The sequence below is a fragment of the Procambarus clarkii genome, chromosome 62 (genome assembly GCF_040958095.1).
Source record: "Procambarus clarkii isolate CNS0578487 chromosome 62, FALCON_Pclarkii_2.0, whole genome shotgun sequence".
Taxonomy (NCBI): Eukaryota; Metazoa; Arthropoda; class Malacostraca; order Decapoda; family Cambaridae; genus Procambarus; species Procambarus clarkii.
Genome location: NC_091211.1, coordinates 28,403,346 through 28,417,858, shown reverse-complemented (window position 1 = coordinate 28,417,858; position 14,513 = coordinate 28,403,346).

The window sequence follows — 14,513 nt, the reverse complement described above, 5'->3', positions numbered from 1 at the left end:
CTGGCTATAAAGAGTCACGTGCACCTCACGAAAAAAAAACAGTCAGGAAACTAACAACATGATAGCACCTCTCATATTTGCTCGACATCAGCGGCGACAAAACTCTATACGAAACACAAACACATTTACACATGCAGGTTCTCTCGGATGACTCGTGGACTCCTCCCCTCCCTACCTTCAACCTCTGAATGAGGTAGAGGGTCGAGCGAGGCCACACAGGTCAAGCCTCTACCCGATATGCCAGAACTAGAACCTTATATCAGCCTTCTCAGGTCCACAGCGCCGTCTACCACCACTCTTGAGGACTGCTGTGCTTCTGATCATGTTCACACAACAATGAACCACTTTATATTAAAATGATAGTTTGGATCAGGCTTTAAAATACTGAAATTTAATATCAGTTATTTTGCAAAATGTAGGTAAGAGAAACAGACAAAGGGACTGAGAGAGAGAGAGAGAGAGAGAGAGAGAGAGAGAGAGAGAGAGAGAGAGAGAGAGAGAGAGAGAGAGAGAGAGAGAGAGAGAGAGAGAGAGAGAGAAAGAGAGAGAGAAAGAGAGAGAGAGAGAGAAAGAGAGGGGGGAGAAAGAAAGAAAGGAAGAGAGAGAGAGAGAGAGAGAGAGAGAGAGAGAGAGAGAGAGAGAGAGAGAGAGAGAGAGAGAGAGAGAGAGAGAGAGAGAGAGAGAGAGAGAGAGGAGAAAGAGAGAGAGAGAGAGAGAGAGAGAGAGAGAGAGAGAGAGAGAGAGAGAGAGAGAGAGAGAGAGAGAGAGAGAGAGAGAGAGAGGGGAGAAAGAGAGAGAGAGAGAGAGAGAGAGAGAGAGAGAGAGAGAGAGAGAGAGAGAGAGAGAGAGAGAGAGAGAGAGAGAGAGAGAGAGAGAGAGAGAGAGAGAGAAAGAGAGGGGGGGAGAAAGAAAGAAAGGAAGAGAGAGAGAGAGAGAGAGAGAGAGAGAGAGAGAGAGAGAGAGAGAGAGAGAGAGAGAGAGAGAGAGAGAGAGAGAGAGAGAGAGAGAGAGAGAGAGAAAGAGAGGGGGGGAGAAAGAAAGAAAGGAAGAGAGAGAGAGAGAGAGAGAGAGAGAGAGAGAGAGAGAGAGAGAGAGAGAGAGAGAGAGAGAGAGAGAGAGGGGAGAAAGAGAGAGAGAGAGAGATTTTTACAACTACATCACGTAACCTTCGGAATAAAATCAATCGTTTTTACTGGGACATTTGAAACGCTTCACAGTTTTCAGAGCGTGGATGTGTGCTCGTGTATGTTCTCGTGCGTGTGCTCACCTAAATGTATTCATTTAAATGTACTTGCGAGGCTGGAGTTTCAGCTCTTGGGTCCGGCATCGTAACCTCACTCCACTGGTGTACAGATTTCCTAGACTCCGCCACTGCTCGTTTCAGTTTATTCCACCTGTCCATTACTTTTAAAGTTGGCAAAGTTGTTTTTAATGTATATGTGACTGTTATGACCACGCATACACCAGTATGATCATATTGAGGCTGGTGTATGATGTGCTCAAACTATACAGTAATATCTTGGCTGATAGCCTAGTATTGCGATTATTTTAATTATTTGTGAATCTTCTTTTACAGTATATTATTGTAAATTTGTGTGTTAATAATGTCATAATTAACCAAGTTTAATATATTTCTGTATCAAAGCTGTATACTATATAATTGTGGATATATACATTTAGAAGTCTAGTGTATAGCCGTAGCCTAATGTCATGTAGCTTGAACATATACATATATGCTTATTGTATGAAATGCTACATTAATGTTGTATAGGAAATATTATGTGAACCATGATGGAGAATGTATACATTTAGGTCTCGGATGTATTACTCATATGCATACTGTGTAATTTCCATTTCATTGTTGTTCCTTGCATTGTCCTCTTGTTATGACATTTACTGAAATTATGGCACTGTGAAATGTATACTACCTAGACAAGCTTTTGATACAGATGTTGGTTATATATTATATTGTATTCTTGTATACATATGTATTAACGGCTGGCCGACGTCTTTGAAATCCTCCCTTACCTCCCTCCCCCCATGGAGTACCGACCCGCGCCAGTGTTACCATCTGTTACCAATTCGAATTCTTTGTGCACATATTTTTATATCATCATAAACTCTTTAATGTACTCAATTATTGATATGTATTAATACGTAAGGTTGTGTATTATAATCTGTATTTAGTTTTATCTTGACTTAGAAGTTCTTGATCGAGTTACGTCTGAATATGAGCTTGAGATACTTGAAAGTTCTGGGTCAGTTGAGTGATAGAGGTGGATACAGTGTGGCGCCCCGGTGAGTTTGGCGGAAGGCGTCACTACTCTCTGACTCCCAGGCGAGCGCATCTGTGCCGTTATGGGTCCGGGATCTGTGACTTTATTTGTGCTATTTGACTGCTAGAATTATTCTCATGTGGATGTAATGTATAACATGGATCACTGCTACTGTTGTGCATTATTTATACCAGGTGGTAGGTGCTGCTATATGTCTTAGTGAGGTGGTTTATTCTGAGGAACTTAAGTAATGCCAAGGTGCTGTGTGTGATATTGTTTCCTCATTATTTCATGTGTTACTGGTTGTGACACCACCACCAGTATTGGTATTAGCAGCATAATAGGCGCTAGTGTCCCACTGCGCCAGGATAGATCCTGGTGTCAACTAGTGCTGATTGTATGCAGTTTCCAGACTTGTTTGTTGATCATGCCCAGTTATTGAGAAGCTGGATAAAGTAATTGTGTGAGTTTGTAGATGATTATGCTTTTAATATTATGTGGATTTATATTAATGCCAGTAAACTGGAATATTTTTTGCTAGCCTTTCACTCCCTTAGAACATTGATTGATATTTGGCCAGACTGCGTGTTCCAGTGATGCTGAAGGTTACTCCTTAACAATTAATAGCGGGGGGGGGGGTCTTGTCCGAGGCCATGACAGTGACCAATCCAGTTATTTTGTTTCCACGCGTGTCTCCTTGTTTTTGTACCACACATACTGAACAGTCTGGCCTTATCTACCTGGCCTATTCATGAGAATTATGTAAGTGGTAAACATGTCTTCACTGATTTTTAAGTCTTCCAGTAACTTTAGATTTAATTCATCTAATCTTTCCTCGTAACTTATATCTCTTAGCTCCGGTACTAGTCTGTTTGCATACCTCTGGCCTTTTTTCCAAATTTTTTTCCAACTTCGCTGTGGTTTAACGAGATATGGATTAAATGCTGATGCTGCATCTTTCAGAATTGGTCTGACATATGTAGCAAACAAGATCTCTGATGATTTCACAATCAGATTTTTTCAAGATATTTCTTGTCTTAAACAACCTAGAATATGCAGCTCGTGGTATTTGTTTGGTGTTATCTTTGGTGTACAGATTCTGTGTGATATCAATTCAAATTATATTTCTCTCTTCCTGTTTGTTGAAGGGTTTCTCTCCTATTGGTACCTTGTGCTTGACGTCTGTTCCAAGCACCTGGCTGTATTATGTTGTACAAATGCTCGTTAATCCGCCGCCAAACTCCATGTTTATGAATAACAAATGGCTAATATATGACTCACAACTGACTGTTGTTGTTGTTGTTAAAGATTCGCTACCTGGAATGTAAAATTCCAAGTAGCACGGGCTATGGTGAGCCCGTAGGCCTTACACAACTAACTACGTTCGAACATTTCTCGAACAATGCTTCGCTGACGATCTCTACTCGAATTGCAAGTCTGTAAGTGCGTCACACAAGTACCACATACACAAGTCATTTTCAAAAGAGTCAAAACGCCTCACCTTCCCTACCCTTTATCGCGCCAGGAATGAGCAAGTCTGCTCTATATACTGGCTGATGAGCGGCCATGGCGTACATAGGGGAGGACGCGGTAGTTACGCGAGTGGATGGTATGTTCTTAATGGCAGACGCCACTCTTCTTCGTATCTTGCTTTCACAAATGTTAGGAGAAGGGATGGAAACTATCGGGAGAAAGCGTCAAGACATTACGACTATAAAGCACTGAGAAGGAGTCAGGATTAGGATTTGGGATGGGACAGGGGGAGGAATGAGACCATCGCTCTACCGTCTACACCAAGTGGTTGGGCATAAATGTTAAGGTAAACAATCTCATTCTTAAGAACACCAACTGACTGAGACATACCATCCTATCTCGTCCCGTCTGCAGCAGTGACTCAAGACTGCAGAACAGGTTGGGCCGTCAGTCCGAGCTGTACAGTGGCAACTTACCCTTACTGGAGCCCCAGCCCGTGAAAGAACACTATATTATAAAATATTTAACAGCGAGTATTAAATGAAAGTGTATTCAATTCTTTTTTAAAGTCTCAATTTAAATCCGGCTTATAAAAAACAATTTAAACTCAACTAATCTGCTTAAACTCTTTGCATAATAAGTCGCATTGTTGACAGAAAATGTTTTAACAGATATTTTGCAAACCGGATTATATCAGATGTTCCGGTATACAACTTTAGCTTGTTATACATATTTATACTTTTAACACGCCGTCAGGCCCACACCGTACTTCCACTCTGTGTGGGCTAACCTAACCTAACCTAACCAGCCACTTGGGCAGCAACCCGTTCTCGCACTTCGCTCTAGTCAATACTGACTTATTAAATACGTGCATATGTGACATACTAATTTATTGTGAATATTTTAGTTTACCTTGAAAAGCTTCATAGAAAACACCGACCTTACCTAACCTTCTTAGTATGTTAAGATAAACATCTTATTGCTTCGTAATTACAATTATTACTTAACCTATACCTATAATAGGTTAAGTAATAATTGTAATTACGAAGCAATAAGATGCTTATCTTAACATACTAAGAAGTTTAGGTAAGGTCGGTGTTTTCTATGAAGCTTTTCAAGGTAAACTAAAATATTCACAATAAATTAGCATGTCACATATGCACGTATTTAATAAGTCAATATTGTCTTAAAGAAAGCTTGAGAGCGGGTTGTGGGCTGTACGGTAGAACGACGGTCTCGCTTCATTCAGGTCGGCGTTCAATCCTCGACCGTCCAAGTGGTTGGGCGCCATTCCTTCCCACCGTCCCATCCCAAATTCTTATCCTGATCCCCTTCCAAGTGCTATATAGTCGTAATGGCTTGGCGCTTTCCCCTAATAATTCATTCATTCCTCAGACCACTATAACAAATAAAGGTCCATTGATTTCACACAAGTCAAACAATGACATTAAGAGCCACGCCGGTAGAGCGAGGACCTGTCTTCTTGCAGGGCCAACGCTCCATGCTGGACTATAGAACAGGTTAGGTTATCTTGAGATGATTTCGGGGCTTTTTAGTGTCCCCGCGGCCCGGTCCTCGACCAGGCCTCCACCCCCAGGAAGCAGCCCGTGACATCTGACTAACACCCAGGTACCTATTTACTGCAAGGTAAAATGGGACATAGGGTGAAAGAAACTCTGCCCATTGTTTCTCGCCGGCGCCTGGGATCGAACCCAGGACCACAGGATCACAAGTCCAGCGTGCTGTCCGCTCGGCCGACCGGCTCCCTCAAGGTTGGCTATGGTTCCTTCCCACTACTCTCAAACCACAGTTCCTGTCCTCATATTCCTTCAGTGTTGTATATACTCATGCTGACTCAACGCCTTCACCTGATACTTACCTTACATTACCTGTGTGGGGTCACGGGTTGTCCACTTGACGTGTGGTGGACTGAAGTAACCAGCAGGATAATGTTCGGGGACGTATTGACACGATCAATGGTTAAGTTTGGGGTTAAGAACTGTGATGAGCAGCGGCAACTCTTGACAACGTCTTCAATATCCGGCAGCGCTCGTGTATCTTTTCACCACGAGGCTGCTTAAGCGCTCCAGGATTATTGAACCACTTTTGTATTAATAAGCACATCATGAGAAGTGTAAACAACACACTGTGCCAGGGCACATCATGAGAAGAGTAAACAACACACTGTGCCGGAGCACATCACGAGAAGTGTAAACAACACACTGTGCCGGAGCACATCACGAGAAGTGTAAACAACACACTGTGCCGGGGCACATCACGAGAAGTGTAAACAACACACTGTGCCGGGGCACATCACGAGAAGTGTAAACAACACAGTGTGCCGGAGAGAACAACATAGCCAGGAAGACGAAGGTTACAAGTGAGGTGGAAACACCAGGGGCCAGATTCACGAAGCAGTTACGCAAGCACTTACGAACGTGTACATCTTTCCTCAATCTTTGACGGCTTTGGTTACATTTATTAAACAGTTTACAAGCATGAAAACTTGCCAATCAACTGTTGTTATTGTTATAAACAGCCTCCTGGTGCTTCGGAGCTCATTAACTGTTTAATAATTGTAAACAAAGCCGCCAAAGATTAAGAAAAGATGTACAGGTTCGTAAGTGCTTGCGTAACTGCTTCGTGAATCTGGCCCAAGGTCTCCATAACAAAGGTCATGAGACAGAGAGAAGGTGGAGGAGAGAAATGGTTGTTAAGGAAGCAGCAAGCGGTGAAGACGGTGGTAAACGAATTATCCCCATGAACGCCCACGGCAAACTTATATCACCTCGCTCGACAAGTTCAATTACTAAGTTGCCGAGAGCACAAAACTTTAAATAGGATCATCGGAATTCAATTTAGAATCTGGAATAAAAGCGGTCATGCCGTGGCGGGATGCCACGGAGGACCGGGTTGTAACCTGCGTTATTAGTGTATTGATCTTCTTACACCCGTCTATATTGTCCTGTTGGTGAGCCTTTGTCACCTGTGTCTTCCTCACACCTGGCCTCCTGTGTCTTCCTCACACCTGGCCTCCTGTGTCTTCCTCACACCTGGCCTCCTGTGTCTTCCTCACACCTGGCCTCCTGTGTCTTCCTCACACCTGGCCTCCTGTGTCTTCCTCACACCTGGCCTCCTGTGTCTTCCTCACACCTGGCCTCCTGTGTCTTCCTCACACCTGGCCTCCTGTGTCTTCCTCACACCTGGCCTCCTGTGTCTTCCTCACACCTGGCCTCCTGTGTCTTCCTCACACCTGGCCTCCTGTGTCTTCCTCACACCTGGCCTCCTGTGTCTTCCTCACACCTGGCCTCCTGTGTCTTCCTCACACCTGGCCTCCTGTGTCTTCCTCACACCTGGCCTCCTGTGTCTTCCTCACACCTGGCCTCCTGTGTCTTCCTCACACCTGGCCTCCTGTGTCTTCCTCACACCTGGCCTCCTGTGTCTTCCTCACACCTGGCCTCCTGTGTCTTCCTCACACCTGGCCTCCTGTGTCTTCCTCACACCTGGCCTCCTGTGTCTTCCTCACACCTGGCCTCCTGTGTCTTCCTCACACCTGGCCTCCTGTGTCTTCCTCACACCTGGCCTCCTGTGTCTTCCTCACACCTGGCCTCCTGTGTCTTCCTCACACCTGGCCTCCTGTGTCTTCCTCACACCTGGCCTCCTGTGTCTTCCTCACACCTGGCCTCCTGTGTCTTCCTCACACCTGGCCTCCTGTGTCTTCCTCACACCTGGCCTCCTGTGTCTTCCTCACACCTGGCCTCCTGTGTCTTCCTCACACCTGGCCTCCTGTGTCTTCCTCACACCTGGCCTCCTGTGTCTTCCTCACACCTGGCCTCCTGTGTCTTCCTCACACCTGGCCTCCTGTGTCTTCCACACACCTGGCCTCCTGTGTCTTCCTCACACCTGGCCTCCTGTGTCTTCCTCACACCTGGCCTCCTGTGTCTTCCTCACACCTGGCCTCCTGTGTCTTCCTCACACCTGGCCTCCTGTGTCTTCCTCACACCTGGCCTCCTGTGTCTTCCTCACACCTGGCCTCCTGTGTCTTCCTCACACCTGGCCTCCTGTGTCTTCCTCACACCTGGCCTCCTGTGTCTTCCTCACACCTGGCCTCCTGTGTCTTCCACACACCTGGCCTCCTGTGTCTTCCTCACACCTGGCCTCCTGTGTCTTCCTCACACCTGGCCTCCTGTGTCTTCCTCACACCTGGCCTCCTGTGTCTTCCACACACCTGGCCTCCTGTGTCTTCCACACACCTGGCCTCCTGTGTCTTCCTCACACCTGGCCTCCTGTGTCTTCCTCACACCTGGCCTCCTGTGTCTTCCTCACACCTGGCCTCCTGTGTCTTCCTCACACCTGGCCTCCTGTGTCTTCCTCACACCTGGCCTCCTGTGTCTTCCTCACACCTGGCCTCCTGTGTCTTCCTCACACCTGGCCTCCTGTGTCTTCCACACACCTGGCCTCCTGTGTCTTCCTCACACCTGGCCTCCTGTGTCTTCCACACACCTGGCCTCCTGTGTCTTCCTCACACCTGGCCTCCTGTGTCTTCCTCACACCTGGCCTGCTGTGTCTTCCTCACACCTGGCCTCCTGTGTCTTCCTCACACCTGGCCTCCTGTGTCTTCCTCACACCTGGCCTCCTGTGTCTTCCTCACACCTGGCCTCCTGTGTCTTCCTCACACCTGGCTTCCTGTGTCTTCCTCACACCTGGCCTCCTGTGTCTTCCTCACACCTGGCCTCCTGTGTCTTCCTCACACCTGGCCTCCTGTGTCTTCCTCACACCTGGTCTCCTGTGTCTTCCTCACACCTGGCCTCCTGTGTCTTCCTCACATCTGGCCTCCTGTGTCTTCCTCACACCTGGCCTCCTGTGTCTTCCTCACACCTGGCCTCCTGTGTCTTCCTCACACCTGGCCTCCTGTGTCTTCCTCACACCTGGCCTCCTGTGTCTTCCTCACACCTGGCCTCCTGTGTCTTCCTCACACCTGGCCTCCTGTGTCTTCCTCACACCTGGCCTCCTGTGTCTTCCTCACACCTGGCCTCCTGTGTCTTCCTCACACCTGGCCTCCTGTGTCTTCCTCACACCTGGCCTCCTGTGTCTTCCTCACACCTGGCCTCCTGTGTCTTCCTCACACCTGGCCTCCTGTGTCTTCCTCACACCTGGCCTCCTGTGTCTTCCTCACACCTGGCCTCCTGTGTCTTCCTCACACCTGGCCTCCTGTGTCTTCCTCACACCTGGCCTCCTGTGTCTTCCTCACACCTGGCCTCCTGTGTCTTCCTCACACCTGGCCTCCTGTGTCTTCCTCACACCTGGCCTCCTGTGTCTTCCTCACACCTGGCCTCCTGTGTCTTCCTCACACCTGGCCTCCTATGTCTTCCTCACACCTGGCCTCCTATGTCTTCCTCACACCTGGCCTCCTGTGTCTTCCTCACACCTGGCCTCCTGTGTCTTCCTCACACCTGGCCTCCTATGTCTTCCTCACACCTGGGGGCACGCGTCGACTTGTTCTTCAGGTCCCAAGACACCACCCGGCTTGGGACCGGGTGGTGGCTTGGGACCGGGTAGTGGCTTGGGACCGGGTGGGGGCTTGGGACCGGGTAGTGGCTTGGGACCGGGTGGTGGCTTGGGACCGGGTGGGGGCTTGGGACCGGGTGGTGGCTTGGGACCGGGTGGGGGCTTGGGACCGGGTGGTGGCTTGGGACCGGGACTCAGGGACACAGTTATAACCTCACGCCCTCACTCTGCCAAATGCAACGTTTTCCGTGAAACTGGTTTACGGATTTAGAACTTTCTCTTTCAAATGCATGAAACGAGTGCCTTTTTTTCCTCGTGGAAATAACACGGTGAAAATGGCAGTATTTTGTTATTTCGTTTGTCTGTAAACTCTGACTCACCGGGAGATCAGATGCGACGGTGTGTATATTCACCTAGTTGTGCTTGCGGGGGTTGAGCTCTGCTCTTTGGTCCCGCCTCTCAACCGTCAATCAACTGGTGTACAGGTTCCTGAGCCTACTGGGCTCTATCATATCTACACTTGAAACTGTGTAAGGAGTCAGCCTCCACCACATCACTGCCTAATGCATTCCATTTGCTAACTACTCTGTCACTGAAAAAAAATCTTTATAGTGTCTCTGTTGTTCATTTGGGTACTAAGTTTCCACCTGTGTCCCCTTGTTCGTGTTCCACCCGTGCTGAAAAGTTTGTCTTTGTCCACCCTGTCAATTCATCTGAGAATTTTGTACGTGGTTATCATGTCTCCCCTCACTCTTCTGTTTTCCAGGCACGTGAGGGATGTGAGGGTGTGTGTGTATCTCTCTGTGTGCTCACCTATGTATACTCACCTATTTATGCCTGCAGGATCGAGCTCTAGCTTTTAGACCCCGCTTTTTTTAGCCGTTGGTTGTCTAATACAATGACTCCTGACCTTTGTCCCTATCATACCTGATTTTAAAGTTATAAATGGAGTTAGCCTCTACAACCTGCAAAGTCATTCCATTTATTCACAACCCTTACGCTAAAGGAAAACTTTATAACATCTCTATGACACATCTGAGTGTCAAGCTCCATTCGTGCTCCCTTGTTCTGTTGATTTGATTGTAAACAATTCCTCTGTTTCCACCCTGTCAACCAAGTGGTTGGGCACCATTCCTTCCCCCCGTCACATCTCACATCCTTATCCTGACGCCTTGCAAGTGATATATAATCGTAATGGCTTGGCACTTTCCTCTGATAATTCCGTCCCGCCCCCCTGTCAATCTCTCTAAGTAATTTACACGTCTGTATCATATCCCCCCTCTCCCTCCTCCTTTCTAACGTCCATTTAAATTGTAAAAATAAGAAAAGCGAGTGAAAAAGTAATTGTATTTGACTAATGATGGTGGAGAGGCGGAGCATAATAGCCCAGACTGGACCCCTACAAGCACATCTAGGTGAGTACACTCAGTCTGAAGGCACCTTGGGCGAGGTTTACACACAAACTGTAGAGTGAAGCTCTGACCCACAGAACCATAAGAGTTTACCCTTCATTACCATTCAGGGAGGGACAAGTCAAGATGGACGACACCGGGTGTGGACACTGTTGACCGCCGCCCCACAGCCCTCAAGGGCACCACTCTCTATATTAGGCAGGATAAGCCCACCAGCTTTGTTAGTTGTCAATATTTGACTGACGTCGCTGGAGGAATTATGAGGTGAACCTCATTCTGCTGAGACGGGCATCTCTCCAACTCAGAAAATACAGCTTTTGTGTATTTACTTAATAATTAGCAGGTATGTCGAGCATTTGGCCAGTGTTTGTGAGGATAAGCTGGTGGTTAATGCGTAGCCTTATATACGAGCAACGCCAGCTACCTCTCACGACCATCATTGTTAATAATTACATGTTTCACAACAACCTTCCTCAGGCTATACTCGTCCAAGCTGCGGCCGACCCCACCACCCCGTCCTCAGGCTATACTCGTCCAAGCTGCGGCCGACCCCACCACCCCGTCCTCAGACCATGCTCGTCCAAGCTGCGGCCGACCCCACCACCCCGTCCTCAGACTATACTCGTCCAAGCTGCGGCCGACCCCACCACCCCGTCCTCAGACTATACTCGTCCAAGCTGCGGCCGACCCCACCATCCCGTCCTCAGACTATACTCGTCCAAGCTGCGGCCGACCCCACCACCCCGTCCTCAGACTATACTCGTCCAAGCTGCGGCCGACCCCACCACCCCGTCCTCAGACTATACTCGTCCAAGCTGCGGCCGACCCCACCAACCCGTCCTCAGACTATACTCGTCCAAGCTGCGGCCGACCCCACCACCCCGTCCTCAGACTATACTCGTCCAAGCTGCGGCTGACCCCACCATCCCGCCCTCAGACTATACTCGTCCAAGCTGCGGCCGACCCCACCATCCCGCCCTCAGACTATACTCGTCCAAGCTGCGGCCGACCCCACCACCCCGTCCTCAGACTATACTCGTCCAAGCTGCGGCCGACCCCACCAACCCGTCCTCAGACTATACTCGTCCAAGCTGCGGCCGACCCCACCAACCCGTCCTCAGACTATACTCGTCCAAGCTGCGGCCGACCCCACCACCCCGTCCTCAGACTATACTCGTCCAAGCTGCGGCCGACCCCACCAACCCGTCCTCAGACTATACTCGTCCAAGCTGCGGCCGACCCCACCACCCCGTCCTCAGACTATACTCGTCCAAGCTGCGGCCGACCCCACCATCCCGCCCTCAGACTATACTCGTCCAAGCTGCGGCCGACCCCACCAACCCGTCCTCAGACTATACTCGTCCAAGCTGCGGCCGACCCCACCACCCCGTCCTCAGACTATACTCGTCCAAGCTGCGGCCGACCCCACCATCCCGCCCTCAGACTATACTCGTCCAAGTATTATGTTATTGGTCATTTTGCTCTGATGAAGGCGAAGTGAGCCGAAAACGCGTTTAGCATTCTCTATTTTTCACATGTGGCTTTACCGCATACTTGGATCAGTGTTTTTGTGATCGTTGTTGCATCCCCCGCCGGGATGGGACTTAGCCTCGGCTACCATCCTCTTTTGTCCGGTCGTGTTTGCCGAGTGATTAAGGTGTCCTGTACGCCAGATACAGAGTGCTCCTGGCAGTATGAGTTCGAGTCACTTCTGGGGTGTGAGTTTTCAGTTGCATATATGCCTGGAGACCGTTCAGGCTTGTTTGCATATATGTATATATATATATATATATATATATATATATATATATATATATATATATATATATATATATATATATATATATATATACATATATATATATATACATATATATATATATATATATATATATATATATATATATATATATATATATATATATATATATGTGACCGAAAAAGTAAGATTAATAATTCTAACACGAATTTTCTCAATCTTTCGTACATTTCTTTTCACTGTTGGAGGTAAATCAAAAATCACTTCTCCAAAATTCATTTTTATTTCTAGTCTGACGCGACACGAGCACGTTTCGTAAAACTTATTACATTTTCAAAGACTTTAGTTTACAAATACACAACTGAATAGAACTTACGCATCTCCGATTTTATATCTACATTTGAGAGAGGTGGATGGGGTGAGGTGGCATTAATAGGGTATTAATTTCATCAACACAAGACAGAACAAGAGGTGGTATTAATAGGGTATTAATTTCATCAACACAAGACAGAACACGAAACAATGGGTATTGAATAGAAGTGATTGTAGAAAGCCTATTGGTCCATATTTCTTGATGCTTCTATATTGGAGCGGAGTCTTGAGGTGGGTAGAATATAGTTGTGCATTAATTGGCTGTTGATTGCTGGTGTTGACTTCTTGATGTGTAGTGCCTCGCAAACGTCAAGCCGCCTGCTATCGCTGTATCTATCGATGATTTCTGTGTTGTTTACTAGGATTTCTCTGGCGATGGCTTGGTTGTGGGAAGAGATTATATGTTCCTTAATGGAGCCCTGTTGCTTATGCATCGTTAAACGCCTAGAAAGAGATGTTGTTGTCTTGCCTATATACTGGGTTTTTTGGAGCTTACAGTCCCCAAGTTGTATCCTCTGATACAACTGATTCAGAGGATACAACTGACGATTTACTATAAAACCAGAAAAACAGCCAGCCTACTCATGAGAAACTCTCCAGACACAAAACAGAACGCTTTAAAAGAGACTAACGTCGTCTATGCCTTCAAATGCCCTCTTGGGGACTGTAAGCTCCAAAAAACCCAGTATATAGGCAAGACAACAACATCTCTTTCTAGGCGTTTAACGATGCATAAGCAACAGGGCTCCATTAAGGAACATATAACCTCTTCCCACAACCAAACCATCGCCAGAGAAATCCTAGTAAACAACACAGAAATCATCGATAGATACAGCGATAACAGGCGGCTTGACATCTGCAAGGCACTACACATCAAGAAGTCAACACCAGCAATCAACAGCCAATTAATGCACAACTATATTCTACCCACCTCAAGACTCCGCTCCAATATAGAAGCATCAAGAAATATGGACCAATAGGCTTTCTACAATCACTTCTATTCAATACCCATTGTTTCGTGTTCTGTCTTGTGTTGATGAAATTAATACCCTATTAATACCACCTCTTGTTCTGTCTTGTGTTGATGAAATTAATACCCTATTAATGCCACCTCACCCCATCCACCTCTCTCAAATGTAGATATAAAATCGGAGATGCGTAAGTTCTATTCAGTTGTGTATTTGTAAACTAAAGTCTTTGAAAATGTAATAAGTTTTACGAAACGCGCTCGTGTCGCGTCAGACTAGAAATAAAAATGAATTTTGGAGAATTGATTTTTGATTTACCTCCAACAGTGAAAAGAAATGTACGAAAGATTGAGAAAATTCGTGTTAGAATTATTAATCTTACTTTTTCGGTCATATTTAATAATATATGTCTACAGGAAAGACTGCTACCAAAATATACTAATATATATATATATATATATATATATATATATATATATATATATATATATATATATATATATATATACACTCACACTAGCAGTACCCGGCCCCAGCAACCTTCCCAGTCCTCCCCACCATTACCCCCTCCCTTGTCCCCTCGTCCTCCCCATTATTCCCCACTCCCTCGTCCGATGCCTTCCCAAATGGTCTGATGTTCCCCTCAGAAAATTGGGAACATCAAGCGATCTGATGTTCCCATCACTGAAATATAAGAAAAACGGTTAAAAATGAAATGAAAATATGAAAAAATAAAAAAATAAAC